The following is an 18,338-nucleotide window of genomic DNA, read 5'->3' as shown; positions in this document are numbered from 1 at the left end:
CATGGTGCTGATAATGCCAAGGTTGGAGGTTTGATCCACTATGGGACAGCTGGATATTCTTGCAATCTAGTCCTAGGGTTGGACTAGGGTTGAATTTTCAGGGCCCCTTCCAACTGCATTTCTGATTTCTCTCTTTTTCTTCATCTCTCTCTAGTCACACCCAGCACCTCCCTTCTTTGCTTCTTTTACCAATATATATCGACTCACCAGCCTTTATTCATGTCACAAGGAGTTGCTAAATCTGCTTAGAGATTTTATTTGTAATTGAGCTGTTTACAAATTCCATGAAATAAAAAGAAATGGCTACTCACTATTTGCTTCCATAGAAGGTGTGGCACCTTCTACTCCCAGGACTTTGTACAAAGTGCTTGAGCCTTCCTTGTAGAATTTTAAGCATAACCTTGCTAGCGTCTGAAATGAGTGCAATTGTGCGGTAGTTGGAGCATTCCTTGGCACTGCCTTTCTTTGGGATTGGGATGTAGACTGATCTTCTCCAATCCTCTGGCCACTGCTGAGTTTTCCAAACTTGCTGGCATATTGAGTGTAGCACCTTAAAAGCATCATCTTTTACAATTTTAAATAGTTCAGCAGGAATACCATCACTTCCACTGGCCTTGTTATTTGCAGTGCTTTCTAAGGCCCATTTGACTTCACTCTCCAGGATGTCTGGCTCAAGGTCAGCAACCACACTACCTGGGGTGTACGAGACATCCATATCTTTCTGGTATAATTCCTCTGTGTATTCTTGCCACCTCTTCTTGATGTCTTCTGCTTCTGTTAGGTGCTTACCACTTTTGTCCTTTATTATGGTAATCTTTGTACAAAATGTTCCTTTCATATCTCCAATTTTCTTGAACAGATCTCTGGTTCTTCCCATTCTGTTGTTTTCCTCTATTTCTTTGCCACTTTGCTTTCTTGCATTTCCTTTTCATTGGGATGGTTTTCGTTGCTGCCTCCTGTATAATGTTTCGAGCCTCCATCCATAGTTCTTCAGGCACTCTGTCTAGCAAATCTAAGTCCTTAAACCTGTTCCTCACTTCCACTGTGTATTCATAAGGGATTTGGTTTAGATTGTATCTTACCGGCCCAGTGGTTTTTCCTACTTTCTTCAGTTTAAGCTTGAATTTTGCTATAAGAAGCTGATGATCTGAGCCACAGTCAGCTCCAGGTCTTGTTTTCGCTGACTTCTCCATCTTTGGCTGCAGAGAATATAATCAATCTGATTTTGATGTTGCCCATCTGGTGATGTCCATGTGTAGAGTCGTCTCTTGTGTTGTTGGAAAAGTGTGTTTGTGATGACCAGCTTGTTCTCTTGGCAGAACTCTATTAGCCTTTGCCCTGCTTCATTTTGCTCTCCAAGGCCAAACTTGCCAGTTGTTCCTTTTATCTCTTGATTCCCTACTTTATCATTCCAATCCCCTATAATGAGAAGAACATCCTTCTTTGGTGTCACTTCTATAAGGTCTTGTAAGTCTTCATAGAATTGGTGAATTTCAGTTTCTTCAGCACCAGTAGTTGGTGCATAAACTTGGATTACTGTGATGTTAAAAGGTCTGCCTTGGATTCGTATCGAGATCATTCTATCATTTTTGAGATTGTATCCCAGTATATATATATATATATATGATTTACCAGTATCGTTCCAATAGCAGCCTCATTCTAACAATACTAATTTTACCCAATTAATACAATTAATACAATTAATGCCAATTATTCAAATGTCAAATTATACAATTTAATTAAACTGGCCCCCTCTCATGCCAGAGTAGATAACTTCATTCTTCTAAAAAAAATTTCTGTGTTCCAAAATTTTAATAATTTTCGTTACATTCCATTCAGATATAATAATCACTTATATAACAACTACAATCTTGTGATTTCTATTTGTGTTGGTATACTGCCCAGAAGGACTCCCCTGATGTGAGTGCCTGCAGGTCCTGTCCCTGCCTCTCACCATCTGGCCCAGGGTGGGGCATGCGCAGGAGATCTCAGAACAGTGCAGTTATTTAAAAAAAAAAATTAAAAAAATATTTTTACCTTTATAAATTCTTTTTGGTGTGGGGGGTGGGATGGATGTTTAGTTGGGTTTGGGAATTTGTTTAATTTTGGTATGGTTGTAACTTTTACTGTTTTTGGTTTTTATTGTTGTGTTGTTTTGTTTTTATATAGGTTTTATTTTGTTTTAAGGGGAGGGATCAGGGCTGCCTTGGAGTGGATCTTAGCTAACAAAATGGCTGGGGCAGGTTCCACAGGGGGAGATGCACTGGGACAACTGATCTCAGTGATCACGGGTAGGAGAAGGAGTTATACGCTAAGACCAGACCATGTCATTACAGAGGAGGCAGGCTTAGTTGTTATTTGAGGACTATCCCTGCCTCTGGAATCAGCAATACTGGAATCAGCAAAGGATACCCACATGACCTGAAGGTGCTGCTGTGCAATGCCAGGTCAATGATTCATAAGACCACTGCCATCCATGACTTGATCATGGATGGAGGACTTGACCTGGCATGTGTAACAGAGACTTGGTTGGATGAAGCTGATGGGCCTGTTCTTGCCGCTGCTTGTCCACCAGGTTTCTCTTACGTACAGCAACCCAGGCCAGGGGGGTTGCAGTGATTTTTAGGAAGTCATTAGTCATTAGGGGCAGTACAAGATTCCTTTTGGTGGAACCGACATCTCCCCGCTGCACCAAGGATTTCCTGCCCGAGCAACTTCAGGTCATGGCGGATGTTCTCCTGGAAACACCTAGTTTGGTTGTCCCAGGAGATTTTAACATCCACGCGCACACAACCTTACACTCTGCCGCTCTGGACTTCGTGGAAAGCATGGCCTCCATGGGGCTGTCCCTGAATAAGTCTGACCCAACCCATAGCCGCTGACATGCCTTAGACCACCAGGTCTATGGATGTTGGTGATCTGACGCTAAGTAAAAGTGAAACTAAAGAAGTGCCATGGTCAGATCACTTCTTGGTGCAACTGGACTTCTCCGCAAACCTTCCCCTCTGCAGGGAGGTGGGACCAATTTGGATCGTCCGCCCCTGCCACTTAATGGATCCAAATGGTTTCCAGAGAGTGGTAGGGGATGCTTTATCCCATGTTGATGGCCTCTCAGCTGATTCCCTGGTGGCCCGCTGGAATGTGGAGTTAACCAGGGCTATTGACTGTTTGGCTCCAAAGCGCCCTCTCTGATTGCATGGAGCCCGGACAGACCCATGGTTTTCCATGGATCTGAGGGCAATGAAACAATGGCTGAGATGGCTAGAGCGCCAGTGGCGGATAACTCATTCTGAAGCTGACCGGACACGGGTTAGAGCTCAGTGTCGAGCCTAGCAAGTGGCGGTAGCGACGGTGAAGAAGACTTTCTTTACTGCCTCGATTGCATCTGCAGAAAACAGCAGCAGGAGACCCTTTCAGGTGCTTCGCTAGATAGCGGAACCATCTGCTACACCAGGGCCCAGTACGGGCAACATGATCATCCTGCAATGATTTTGTAAATTTTTTTGCAGATAAAGTCACTCAGATTCGGGAAGAGGTAGACTACACTGTGGGAGCGGGGAGAGTGCTAGAGTCCTGTCTAGTCAGGTTGCATGGGATCAATTCCAATCTGTTACCTCCGAGGATGTGGACAGACTGCTTGGACGAGTGAAACCAACCACCTGTCTCCTTGATCCCTGCCCATCCTGGCTTATAAAAGCTAGCCGGGAAGGGCTGGGTAACGGGCTTCATGGGGTGATGAATGCTTCTCTCTGTAAGGGAGCCTTCCCAGACCTGCTGAAAGAGGCGGTCATTAAACCACTTCTTTAAAAAAAACAACTCTAGACCTGGCCAATATGGCCAACTATTGCCCAGTTTCAAATCTTCCTTTCCTTTTTTTGGGGGGGGGGGAGTTTTTATTGTTAAAATAATTCAGCATTAGTAAACATATATACAAGCATACAATCATACATTTCATACAATCCTTAAAAATGTTCAAACATACCTACACTCAATCCCACAGATAATTCCTTTTCCCATCACCATCCACCACCCCTCACCCCACCTTTGTGTTAGACTTCCAATCTACTCAATTGCAATTTCTTTCCACTTCTATTACTTTCTTTCACACACCTTTAACCTAATTTCATACTTCTTTTTCTATTACACATTGTTCTCCATCTTATTAATATTTCAGTATTTGAAATGGAACTTGTTTATTCTAATAGGAGTTCTGATTTTTCGATATGGTTTTGCAAGTATCCTTTAAACACCTTCCAGTCCCTGTCTATCTTCTCTTTTGGATATATTGTAATACTCCAATAATTTGGCAAGCCACTCTATTTTTGTCAGTATAATACCAACTTTCCAATTTTTTGCAATCAATAGCCTTGCTGCTACTGTTGCATATAAATATAATGTCTTGTCTTCTTCCTTTAGGCTTCCTGGTATTCCCAAAAGAAAACCTTCTGGTGTTTTCCTAAATGAATATCTGAACATTTTTTTTCATTTTGTTATATATTGTTTCCCAAAATTGTTTGATGTTTAAACAATTCCACCATATATGTATCATAGTACCTTTTCCAGTGTTGCATCGCCAGCAGACATCACTACAATTTTTATTCATTTTTGCTATTCTTTCAGGTGTTAAATACCATCTATGTTGTATTTTGATGTAATTTTCTTTGAATATATAACACATAGTGAATCATAGAATAGAATCATAGAGTTGGAAGAGACCACAAGGGCCATCGAGTCCCCCCAAGCAGGAAACACCATCAGAGCACTCCTGACATATGGTTGTCAAGCCTCTGCTTAAAGACCTCCAAAGAAGGAGACTCCACCACACTCCTTGGCAGCAAATTCCACTGTCGAACAGCTCTTACTGTCAGGAAGTTCTTCCTAATGTTTAGGTGGAATCTTCTATCTTGTAGTTTGGATCCATTGCTCCGTGTCCGCTTCTCTGGAGCAGCAGAAAACAACCTTTCTCCCTCCTCTATGTGACATCCTTTTATATATTTGAACATGGCTATCATATCACCCCTTAACCTCCTCTTCTCCAGGCTAAACATGCCCAGCTCCCTTAGCCGTTCCTCATAAGGCATCGTTTCCAGGCCTTTGACCATTTTGGTTGCCCTCCTCTGGACACGTTCCAGTTTGTCAATGTCCTTCTTGAACTGTGGTGCCCAGAACTGGACGCAGTACTCCAGGTGAGGTCTGACCAGAGCAGAATACAGTGGCACTATAACTTCACTTGATCTAGACGCTATACTCCTATTGATGCAGCCCAGAATTGCATTGGCTTTTTTAGCTGCCGCGTCACACTGTTGACTCATGTCGAGTTTGTGGTCAACCAAGACTCCTAGATCCTTTTCACATGTACTGCTCTCAAGCCAGGTGTCACCCATCTTGTATTTGTGCCTCTCATTTTTTTTTTCTCCAAGTGCAATACTTTACATTTCTCCCTGTTAAAATTCATCTTGTTTGTTTTGGCCCAGTTCTCTAATCTGTCAAGGTCATTTTGAAGTGTGATCCTGTCTTCTGGGGTGTTAGCCACCCCTCCCAGTTTGGTGTCATCTGCAAATTTGATCAGGATGCCCTTGAGTCCATCATCCAGGTCGTTGATAAAGTTGTTGAATAAGACCAGGCCCAAGACAGAACCCTGTGGCACCCCACTAGTCACTCTTCTCCAGGATGAAGAGGAACCATTGATGAGCACCCTTTGGGTCTGGTCAGTCAGCCAGTTACAAATCCACTGAGTGGTAGCATAGTCAAGACCGCATTTTACCAGCTTCTTTACAAGAATATCATGGGGCACCTTGTCAAATGCCTTGCTGAAATCAAGGTAGACTACATCCACTGCGTTCCCTTCATCTACCAGGCTTGTAATTCTGTCAAAAAACGAGATCAGGTTAGTCTGACATGACTTATTTTTCAGAAATCCATGCTGACTATTGGTGATCACAGCATTCCTTTCTAGGTGCTCACAGACTGTTTGCTTAATGATCTGCTCCAGAATCTTCCCTGGTATTGATATCAGACTGTCCGGGCAGTAATTATTTGGGTCCTCTCTTTTCCCCTTTTTGAAAATAGGGACAACATTTGCCCTCCTCCAGTCTGCCGGGACTTCGCCTGTTCTCCAGGAATACTCAAAGATGACCGCCAGTGGTTCTGAGATCACATCTGCCAGTTCTTTTAATACTCTTGGATGCAGTTCATCTGGCCCTGGAGACTTGAATACATCTAAACTAGCCAAGTATTCTTGTACTATCTCCTTAGTTATTCTGGGCTGTGTTTCCTCTGCTGAATCATTTGCTCCAAATTCTTCAGGTCGGGCATTGTTTTCTTTATCGGAGTAGACTGAGGCAAAGAAGGCATTGAGGAGTTCAGCCCTTTCTGTGTCCCCTGTTTGCATTTCGCCATCTTCTCCTCTGAGTGACCCCACTGTTTCTTTGTTCTTCCTTTTGCTACGAACATACCCATAGAAGCCTTTTTTGTTGCTTCTAACCTCTCTAGCAAGCCTGAGTTCATTCTGTGCTTTAGCTTTTCTGACTTTGTGTCTACACGTGCTGGCTATTTGTTTGAAGTCCTCTTTGGTGGTTTCCCCCCTTTTCCATTTTTTGTACACATCCTTTTTTAATCTTAACTCAGTTAAAGGTTCTTCAGATAACCACCCTGGCTTCTTTAGGCACCTTCCATGTTTCCGCATCATTGGTATGGCCTGAAGTTGTGCTTTTACTATCTCCCTCTTAACAAACTCCCAGCCATCATGAACTCCCTTTCCTTTTAGTATTACTGTCCATGGGATCTCACCCAGCACTTCCCTAAGTTTTATGAAGTCGGCTTTCTTAAAGTCAAGAAATTGAGTCCTAGTATGCTTGGCTGCTCCTTTCCGCTGTATAGTAAACTTCAGAAGAGCATGATCACTCGCGCCTAATGATCCTTCCACTTCTACCCCACTAACCAGGTCATCAACATTGGTTAGGACCAGATCTAAAATGGCTGTTCCTCTTGTTGCTTCTCCCACTTTCTGGACAATGAAGTTGTCTGCAAGGCCAGTGAGGAATCTGTTTGACCTTATGCTCTTGGCTAAGTTTGACATCCAACAAATATCTGGGTAATTGAAGTCCCCCATTACTACTATCTCCCTTCCTTTTGCATGCTTGGCCATCTGTTCCAGGAAGGCATCATCTATGTCCTCCGTTTGGCTTGGGGATCTATAGTAAATTCCCACAATGAGGTCACTGTTATTCTTCTCTCCCTTAATTTTGACCCAAATACTCTCACTTTGGCTTTGAGGTTCTAAATCTTGGATCTCTTCACAGGTATACACATCCCTGACATATAACACCACTCCTCCTCCTTTCTTGTCTGGTCTGTTTCTCTGAAATAGATTGTATCCCTCCATTTTTACATTCCAATTGTGGGACTTATCCCACCAGGTTTCAGTGATGCCTATTATGTCATATTTAGTTTGCTGTACCAAGAGCTGAAGCTCATCTTGTTTATTTCCCATGCTTTGCGCATTAGTGTACAGACATTGAAGTCCATTAATCATTCCCTCGTGTCTCTTATTTAAGGATTTTTTCCTCCCACCACTAGGTCTGTGTGCTGTTTGCTCCATTTGGTCTATGACATTTGAATGATCATCTTCATCAATTGATAGACTCCTACCTTCAGGAGTACTGTCTCCCTCCCCCACATTAGTCAGTTTAAAGCCCTCCTGATGAGGTTTCTGAGTTTTTTGGCAAAAACATTCCTCCCAACCGTTGTGAGGTGCAGCCCATCGCTTGCCAGAAGTCCATCTTCAAGAAACTGCAGTCCGTGATCTAAGAATCCAAACCGTTCCTGTTTACACCATTTGTGAAGCCAGCTGTTTACTTCCACTATTTCCCCCTCTCTCCCTGGGCCACGTCGTTCAACTGGGAGGACAGATGAGATTACGATTTGTGCATTTAATTGCTTCAATTTCCTGCCCTCGTAGTCTCTTTTGATCTTCTGGAGGCTATTGCTTGCAGTGTCATTGGTTGCCACATGAACCAAGAGGAAGGTGTATTTGTCAGTGGGTTTTATGATTCCTTGCAGTCGTTCAGTTACATCTTGGATCTCAGCCCCGGGGAAACAGCACACTTCCCGAGACATCTTGTCAGGCCCACAGATCACTGCTTCTGTTCCCCTCAGTAGGGAATCCCCTATCACCACTACACGCCTCCTCTTAGGTTTGGTCAGGGTTGTTCCGTGAGCGGTCCGTTCCAAGGTCGCCTGCACATTCCCTGAGGACTGACCTTGCTGCTCATCTTCATATACCTGATCGACTGTAATGAGGGAGAGATCCTCAAATGGAGTCTGCTCTTCGTCTTCCATGCTAGGGGAGAGGACCTCAAAGCGATTGTGTATTTCTAAACAATCAGAGCGAACCCTGGGCCTCCTACTTCTTTGAGTCACATTTCTCCACATATCTGGCTCCTGTGTTGGTGAACTAGCCTCCTTCCCAGGGGAGTCTCCTGTCTCCTCCTTGGTGGAGACGGTGTGCTCTGCTGCTTCCAAGAAGAGCTTCAGCTCTCTAATTCTTTGGAGCGTAGCTACACGTTCCTCCAGTTGCTGGACTTTGTCTTTTAGGAGGGCAATCAACATGCAATTGCTGCAGGTAAAGCTGCCTGCAACCTTTGGCAAGATGGCAAACATTGCGCAGGAACCGCAGGCGACTGCAGCTGTTCCCTCCCCCTCCATCTTGAGTATTGCACTTGGGCAAAAAAAATGAGAGGCACAAATACAAGATGGGTGACACCTGGCTTGAGAGCAGTACATGTGAAAAGGATCTAGGAGTCTTGGTTGACCACAAACTTGACATGAGCCAACAGTGTGACGCGGCAGCTAAAAAAGCCAATGCAATTCTGGGCTGCATCAATAGGAGTATAGCATCTAGATCAAGGGAAGTAATAGTGCCACTGTATTCTGCTCTGGTCAGACCTCACCTGGAGTACTGTGTCCAGTTCTGGGCACCACAGTTCAAGGAGGACACTGACAAACTGGAACGTGTACAGAGGAGGGCAACCAAAATGGTCAAAGGCCTGGAAACGATGCCTTATGAGGAACGGCTAAGGGAGCTGGGCATGTTTAGCCTGGAGAAGAGGAGGTTAAGGGGTGATATGATAGCCATGTTCAAATATATAAAAGGATGTCACATAGAGGAGGGAGAAAGGTTGTTTTCTGCTGCTCCAGAGAAGCGGACACGGAGCAATGGATCCAAACTACAAGAAAGAAGATTCCACCTAAACATTAGGAAGAACTTCCTGACAGTAAGAGCTGTTTGACAGTGGAATTTGCTGCCAAGGAGTGTGGTGGAGTCTCCTTCTTTGGAGGTCTTTAAGCAGAGGCTTGACAACCATATGTCAGGAGTGCTCTGATGGTGTTTCCTGCTCGGCAGGGGGTTGGACTCGATGGCCCTTGTGGTCTCTTCCAACTCTATGATTCTAAGATTCTATGATTCCTTCTTCAGCTGCTGCCCTGCAAACTCTGATAAGCTCCTCCCACAGCTAATCACCTGCCTCAACAGAAACCCTGCCCCCTCTGACCTTTGCACAGGGAGAGCAGCTAATCAGCCACAAAGAATCACACACACAAGAAAACCCTTTTGGCTCCTTCTTCAGGATATGAAGAAGATATGAATTTCATATCTTCTTTCCACAATTTTCCCCATTGTTCAAACATAATATTTTCCCCAAAATCTTGCGCCCATTTAACTAATTCATTCTTTGGTTCCCCCTCTAAAATCAGATTATACAATTTAGATATATTTTTTTATTTTTCTTGTATTAAGTATTTATCGAATTTTGATATTTCTTTTTCAAATCCTAACTTTTTGTCTTTCGCTAATGTATACTTAATTTGAATATATTGGAACCAGTCACTAATATGAGCTTTAATTTCTGTATAATCCTTTAATTCCAATTCTCCGTTTTCTTCCTTTAATACAATTTCATAGGTAGCCCAATTTTCTTTCATATTTAATTTTTTCACTGCGACAATTTCTGCCGGCGATGCCCACCAAGGAGTTTTTGGTTCTAGGAGTCTTTTATATTTCTCCCATATTTTATATATAGACTTTCTGACTATATGCCCTAGGAAGCCTTTATGTACTTTCACTTTTTCATCTATTAGATAGGCATGCCATCCAAATCTTGTCTCTACTCCCTCTAAATCCAATACATCCGAGTCATCTAATTTGATCCATTCTTTTAGCCAGGTCAGACCCACCGCAGCATGATATAACTCCATGTCAGGGAGGCCAAATCCTCCTCTCTCCTTCTTATATATCATTTTTGTGTGTTTTATTCTTGGTTTTTTCCCTGCCCACACGAATTTAGCCAAATATCTTTTCCAATTATTAAAACATTTATCTCCTCCTAGTATTGGGATACTTTGAAATAAAAACATCATCCTTGGTAATATGTTCATCTTTATTACCAATATTTTCCCTAGTAAGGAATGATTTAATTTCCCCCATACTTGCAAATCATTTTTTATTTCATTCCATGTTTTCCTATAGTTCTCATTACTTAAATCTATAGTATTTGTTGTTAAATTTATTCCAATATACCTTATTTTCTTTTTAAGAACCAGGGAACCAGGCAGAGGGCCTTCTTGGTAGTGGCACCTGCCCTGTGGAATGCCCTCCCACCAGATGTCAAAGAGAAGAAGAAGAAGAAGAAGAAGAAGAAGAAGAAGAAGAAGAAGAAGAAGAGAGTTTGGATTTGATATCCCGCTTTATCACTACCCGAAGGAGTCTCAAAGCGGCTAACATTCTCCTTTCCCTTCCTCCCCCACAACAAACACTCTGTGAGATGAGTGGGGCTGAGAGACTTCAAAGAAGTGTGACTGGCCCAAGTTCACCCAGCAGCTGCATGTGGAAAGTGGTGGTGGAGTTTTCAGACCCCTGGGCTCTCACTTGTGGGGTGCCTCAGAGTTCTGTCCTCTTCCCCATCCTTTTTAGCATCTACATGCAGCCGCTGGGAGAGATCATGAGGGGGTTTGGGCTGGGTGTTCATCAGTATGCAGATGACACCCAGCTCTACCTCTCTTTCAAAGCAGAATCAGTGAAGGCAGTGACAGTCCTGTGTGAGTGTCTGGAGGCGGTTGGAGGATGGATTGCAGTTAACAGATTGAGGTTGAATCCTGAGAAGTACTGTTTTTGGGGGACAGGAGGCGAGCAGGTGTGGAGGACTCCCTGGTCCTGAATGGGGTAACTGTGCCCCTGAAGGACCAGCTGCGCGGCCTGGGAGTCATTTTAGACTCACAGCTGTCCATGGAGGCGCAGGTCAATTCTGTGTCCAGGGCAGCTGTTTACCAGCTCCATCTAGTACGCAAGCTGAGACCCTATCTGCCCACGGACTGTCTCGCGAAAGCGGTGCATGCTCTGGTTATCTCCCACGTGGACTACTGCAATGCGTTCTACATGGGGCTACCTTTGAAGGTGACCTGGAAACTACAACTAATCCAGATTGTGGCAGCTAGACTGGTGACTGGAAGTGGCCACTGAGACCATATAACTCCAGTCTTGAAAGACCTGCGTTGGCTCCCAGTATGTTTCCGAGCACTATTCAAAGTGTTGGCGCTGACCTTTAAAGCCCTAAACGGCCTCGGTCCAGTGTGCCTCAAGGAGCGTCTCCACCCCCATTGTTCTGCCCGGACACTGAGGTCTAGCACTGAGGGCCTTCTAGTGGTTCCCTCACTGCAAGAACTCAAGTTACAAGGAACCAGGCAGAGGGAGAGAAGAAGAAGAAGAAGAAGAAGAAGAAGAAGAAGAAGAAGAAGAAGAAGAAGAAGAAGAAGAAGAAGAAGAAGAGAGTTTGGATTTGATATCCCGCTTTATCACTACCCGAAGGAGTCTCAAAGCGGCTAACATTCTCCTTTCCCTTCCTCCCCCACAACAAACACTCTGTGAGATGAGTGCGGCTGAGAGACTTCAAAGAAGTGTGACTGGCCCAAGTTCACCCAGCAGCTGCATGTGGAGGAGCGGAGACGCGAACCCGGTTCACCAGATTGCGAGTCTATCGCTCTTAGCCACCCCCGTTACGCCGCCACCTCAGGGGAGAGCAATGACGACCTTTTGGCGTATGGTCAATGCCTCCCTTCAGAAACCCCTTTAACGGGGAACCGTGGTATCGCCACTGCAAAGAGGAAGATGGACTAAAGGATTCCGCCCAAGGCCTGATACCACCAAAGTTGTGACGTTTTGCTACGGGAAAGGCAAAACCTGCCAATGCAGGGAAATTCCTTTCCGGCCCTTTAACAGTGACCTTAATGTAGCAGCGCCCGCATACCTGTGAAGAAAAGTTAACCTGCAAAATAAGACATTAACTGAGGGTGGGTAGGGTGGGAGAAGCTCTGGAGCCAAGTGAGGATTCCCAGGTAAGATCCTCCCTCTATTGTGTGGGCAGGTAATCCCTCCCCTACCTGGCCTGGTCTCCTTGGCAACGCATCCCCCAGGTGGGATTGGACACCTGACTGGGGTAGGCGGAGACCTCCAGGTATCCCACCTGAGGGAAGGCAAAGCCAAGCCTATGCTGATGGAGCCGCTCCAGATCCAGGGGCTGCGCGTGTCCACGCAAAGCGCGCCCCCCGTTTTATGCGGGGAGCGGTCATTGGTTCCCTTTCTGTATCAACCAGAGAATTGTCCAGAAACTCTCTGCTTAATATTAAAGGGGAACTCTTGGCATATAATCATACATTGCTTAATAATTACACTAGCTAAGGGGTGTGATGGTGCCCTCCCAAAAGGGTGTCTGATTAAATGGAGCCATGTATAAATTATCACATTTTTACACTCAGCTGTATGTCCCACTGATTTCAAGTGGTAGAAATGCATAGGACTGCACTGGGAAGACAAGAAACAAAACAAGACCTCGCCTTGTGTCCCTATTCTAAACAGCACTAAAAATTCTAATACGTTACAGCTAGCTATTCCTTCTAATCTCTTTTATCTGTGACATCCTTTATGAATGAACCCAATGGTTAGGGAATATCAATCTAGTACCTAGCAAAAGTTTTATACCAGGAGCTCTTGGTGATACTGTAGAGCACAACAGTCCATTCTGTAGTGAAAGACTGCATGAGATCTGGTCTCTTTTCCAAGCCAGGTTTTATCCATGGAAACAGCACAAATTTCATTTCCTTCCCTCTTGACTTCCCATAGCACATAAACCTTATATTCCAAAGGTTGGTGGGTGGCTTTCAGTTTTACAAGAAAAACTCATTTAACCAGACCTCCCAAATCTGGGCCCTTCTATGTACTGGGCATGCTTTATGTCTCAACTATATCTCAGAAGCCCTTCCTCGGGCAAATACATGTCATGGATTCCAAGACATCTGGATAATAGAGGTTCTACTGTACTTCTATCCAATCCCACCCTCAGGGCAATTTTTCTTCTTGCCAAGTGTGTGCAGAGAGAGAGAAAGTTAGAAAAAAAATTCCCGCATGTTTGCATTCACCAAGTCATCTCCAAAAGTCCTCCACAGTCTTATAAATCAGTTTCGTTCTGTAGGATTGTTTACCTACTACTTTTTAGAATGTCTCTAATAAATTAGAATCTGCTGAAGTGGTAAAAAACATATGAAAGACATAATGAACAGCCTCCAAGTGGCACACAGGGGCCATTATGTACAGAGGAAGCAGGGAGGGTAATCGTAAAATTTTGAAAAATTATACAATAACTTGGTACTTATTGCCCATCTACATTCCTGTGCTTCAGAATATAAATAGAAATGGTTAACATGGCAGGTACACCCTGTACCTGTTGAATTACATACTGGGGTAAGTGTGTGGTGTACTGGGAGTCTTCATCTTGCATTGTACAAATTCTCCCTTGCTTTACTTTACTTACCTTTGCAGCTGGACTTCATTCCTCACCCCAGTTCCTTTAAATATTAAAAAAGAATAAAGATGGCAATGTTTAATTGGATTTATTTTCAGGGCAACCCTGATGCACCATATGACTTCATTTTCACCAGGCTTTAAGCCCTGTAAATCACACCTAGCAAGAACACCCATTCCAGTAAGGCATCTCTGACCCTCATGTTCTCTGAGCTTGGACCACACAACACTAGGTCTATAAAATTGCCATTGACTCATAAAAGCTTTCCTTGCACACATTCAATTCCAAGGGCTTAACTTAGATTGGATTTTAGTCATGCGTGGGCATAACTGGTCTCTGATTCATAAATATACATCTGACGAAGCAGCTGATGTTTGCTAACTGGTCACCCCCAACCCCCAGCCCCAACCACCTTTCACCAGTCCATCTACCAATAAAAGCAAAAGTCTTCCCACACACAAATAAAGGTTTCTTCCCTTCCCCTCTGAATCATAGCACCTCAACTATAGAAAAGGTCTGTAATCTGGTTGTAAAGTACTTTTTGAAAATGCATGGAGGGGCTTGGCCACAATAACACAGGCTGTAGAATCATAGAATCATAGAGTTGGAAGAGACCCAACGGTCATCTAGTCCAACCCCCTACAATGGGGGTCACATGGAAGATGGAGCAAGCTCTGGAGGGTAGGACCCAAAGCAATGGCTTCAAGTAACAAGAAAGGAGATTCCAACTAAACATCAGGAATAACTTTCTGAAGTCAAAAGCTGTTCAACAGTGAAACTGACTCCTTTGGGAAGTGGTGGACTCTCCTTCCTTGGAGGGTTTTAATCAGAGGTTGGATGGCCATCTGTCACGGATGCTTTAGTTGAGTTTCCTGCATTGCAGGGGTTTAGACTAGATGACCCTTGGGGTTCCTTCTGTGACAGATGGCCCAGGTAAAGCAGAGTTTGATGGTACAAAACAGGTAGAATTCCAACAGAGTGGGTGTCATGACAGTTAACATCATAAATGATAAAAAGGTGTTCCTTTACGCAACAACAGCAGCAAGAATGCTAACAGCAAAAAATTGGAAAGGGGAAAAGAAACCAACAAAGGAGGAATGGCAAGTCAAAATGTGTGAGTATCTGGAGTTAGCTAAAATGACAGAGGCAATTAGAAATAATCAAAAACAAAAAATTCAAAAAGAGTGGGAATGTGTAAAGAATGTGTAAATCTAGAGAAATGTTGTCCTCAAATTACATGCTTGATATGTTTAAACTAAATTTTGCAAAGTAAAAGAGCAGATAGGTAAGATATATGATGAGGTAACAAGAAAAACAACACAGTGGGCAAGAGAGAGAGAATAAAAGAAGCCGTAATGAGGTGGTGGGAAGTCACCGGGGAAGAGATGGGATTATTATGTGTATTTTGATTTATTTGGAAACAAATGGAAAGTGTATATGAATAAGTAACTGAAAAATCAAATAATAATAATAATAATAATAATAAAATTCCAACAGAGTGCTATCTCTCTCAATATGCTGAGCTACAGCTTCACTCTGATTGGCTGTGGATACAGCTAGCTAGAAGGGGGTGGTGAGAGCACCTTGAGAGGGGATGTGGAAATACAACTTCTTACTAGAATGTTACACAAAAGATGAACAAACAAAGGAGATGATGATAAAATGAGCAATGGATTTGGGGTATAACATTGAGTAAGATGCCTGGGTAAAACTGTGGAATGAGAGTATAAAATTTACAGCATGTACCATAGAATCATAGAATCATAGAGTTGGAAGAGACCACAAGGGCCATCGAGTCCAACCCCCTGCCAAGCAGGAAACACCATCAGAGCACTCCTGACATATGGTTGTCAAGCCTCTGCTTAAAGACCTCCAAAGAAGGAGACTCCACCACACTCCTTGGCAGCAAATTCCACTGTCGAACACCTCTTACTGTCAGGAAGTTCTTCCTAATGTTTAGGTGGAATCTTCTTTCTTGTAGTTTGGATCCATTGCTCCGTGTCCGCTTCTCTGGAGCAGCAGAAAACAACCTTTCTCCCTCCTCTATGTGACATCCTTTTATATATTTGAACATGGCTATCATATCACCCCTTAACCTCCTCTTCTCCAGGCTAAACATGCCCAGCTCCCTTAGCCGTTCCTCATAAGGCATCGTTTCCAGGCCTTTGACCATTTTGGTTGCCCTCCTCTGGACACGTTCCAGTTTGTCAGTGTCCTTCTTGAACTGTGGTGCCCAGAACTGGACACAGTACTCCAGGTGAGGTCTGACCAGAACAGAATACAGTGGCACTATTACTTCCCTTGATCTAGATGCTATACACCTATTGATGCAGCCCAGAATTGCATTGGCTTTTTTAGCTGCCGTGTCACACTGTTGGCTCATGTCGAGTTTGTGGTCAACCAAGACTCCTAGATCCTTTTCACATGTACTGCTCTCAAGCCAGGTGTCACCCATCTTGTATTTGTGCCTCTCATTTTTATTTTTTTTTATTTTTTTTGCCCAAGTGCAATACTTTACATTTCTCCCTGTTAAAATTCATCTTGTTTGTTTTGGCCCAGTTCTCTAATCTGTCAAGGTTGTTTTGAAGTGTGATCCTGTCCTCTGGGGTGTTAGCCACCCCTCCCAGTTTGGTGTCATCTGCAAATTTGATCAGGATGCCCTTGAGTCCATCATCCAAGTCGTTGAATGATGGTGTTGAAGATGAAGATGTTGAATAAGACCGGGCCCAAGACAGAACCCTGTGGCACCCCACTAGTCACTCTTCTCCAGGATGAAGAGGAACCATTGATGAGCACCCTTTGGGTTCAGTCTGTCAGCCAGTTACAAATCCACTGAGTGGTAGCATAGTCAAGACCGCATTTTACCAGCTTCTTTACAAGAATATCATGGGGCACCTTGTCAAATGCCTTGCTGAAATCAAGGTAGACTACATCCACTGCGTTCCCTTCATCTACCAGGCTTGTAATTCTGTCAAAAAACGAGATCAGGTTAGTCTGACATGACTTATTTTTCAGAAAATGAAACAGTTTTTGGAACAGATTTATAACGAATTGAAAATATATTTAAATACACTTTCCCGAAAAAGCCGGAAGCTTTTTTGCTAGGCTTGATGGGAGAAGAAATAGAAAAAGCAGATCAAATACAGGTTATTTGTGTATGCTATGACTGCTGCCAGAATGTTGTTAGCCCAAAAAGGGAAAGTACCAGAATTACCAACAATAGAGGAGTGGCAGACAAAGATGGTTGATTATGCGGAACTAGCAAAACTGACCTGTAGAATCCAAAATCAGGAGGAAGCAAAATTCCAAAAAGATTGGAGTAAATTGATGGAGTACATAAATAATAACTGTAGAAATCTAAAGACTCTGGCAGGACTGAAATAAATCTTAGGATGTAGATAGGATTGGATACTGTGGGAAAGTAGGTAACTGACATAAGAAAACCTGTTGAAGGGAGGGAAGTAAGTCAATGCTCAGCAGAGTGTGGGGAAAGAATGTGGGTAAATGATCGTTGAATTTTACTGTATTTTGTTTGTTTGTATTAAATGAAACGCCAATAAAAAGCATTTTTTTTAAAAAAAGAGAAGGGATGTGGAAAGGTGGGGAGTTGTTCCTTGCAGTCAACTTGATAACAGCATAAACTCTGAGCGGTATAAAATCTGCCCTGATGGAATATTTACAGCCAGAGAAGGCTTTAGAGACTTCTGGGCTGAGGGTTAGCTTGAATGTCAGTGGGACTTTCAAAGGCAGGGTGTGAGGATTCCCTGGCCTGATAGTCTAATAGAGGAGCCTCAGGCGTGAGATTTCTAAAGGACAACAGGCAGATTAATACTACCCTGACTGAAAGTACCAGCCTTTTTCAGAACCCACAAGTTGTTGAAACCTAAGCTATAACACCTCTGTATAGTTTTAAGTAATTGAAGTAAATCTAAGCTGTACAATTATCATCTTACTGAAAAGCCTGTGACACCTACTGAATTCAATATATACGGTATATAGTTTACTGCTACTTCAAAGCTTTCCACCATTCTTATTGTGAAATAATTCCTTTTTCTGTTTAACTCATAAGACTCAAAGTGCCAGGATAAAAGGGGGGGGGGGGCTATATTAAATAACGGTGCACTCTGCAATCTGTTCTGGGACTGAGTTACAGTGGTACCTCAGGTTAAGTACTTAATGTGTTCTGGAGGTCCGTACTTAACCTGAAACTGTTCTTAACCTGAAGCACCACTGTCAGGGGTTCAGGAGAAGAGTCACTGGAGAGGCAGGAAACGGAGAGCGAGGGGAGGAGTCAGAAGGAAATGTCAGCGACGACAGTAGTCCGAGGTCTCTGAGTCTCTCCAGTGACTCGGAGGATTCACAGAAAGGGGCCCCCATGGTCAGGGCAAGGGGGACACCTCGGGAAGAAGGGGCCAGAGAGGACTCAGAGAGTAACAGCTGGAAATCCGGACCAGCTTCCCCCCCAGAGTGCAGTAGGGGGGAGGAGTC

General features: G+C 43.6%; 1 protein-coding gene across 1 annotated transcript in view; it reads right to left on the bottom strand.

Annotated features, from left to right (window-relative positions):
* Positions 1-2,153: 2,153 nt before the first annotated feature.
* The window catches only part of LOC310677684 (tigger transposable element-derived protein 1-like), a 92,722-nt gene continuing 76,537 nt past the window's right edge, over positions 2,154-18,338 (bottom strand). Inside the window, exons 2-3 of the mRNA XM_083440837.1 lie at positions 3,184-3,633; positions 2,154-2,548 (exon numbers count right to left, since the gene is read on the bottom strand). The gene's annotated coding sequence lies outside the window, so the exon portion shown is untranslated. The remainder of the gene's footprint in view (positions 2,549-3,183; positions 3,634-18,338) is intronic.

Source organism: Podarcis tiliguerta (assembly GCF_965153285.1).
Source record: "Podarcis tiliguerta genome assembly, chromosome: 5".
NCBI lineage: Eukaryota > Metazoa > Chordata > Lepidosauria > Squamata > Lacertidae > Podarcis > Podarcis tiliguerta.
Note: the sequence above shows the minus strand (reverse complement) of the source record. Positions and strands in the feature narration are given on the sequence as shown.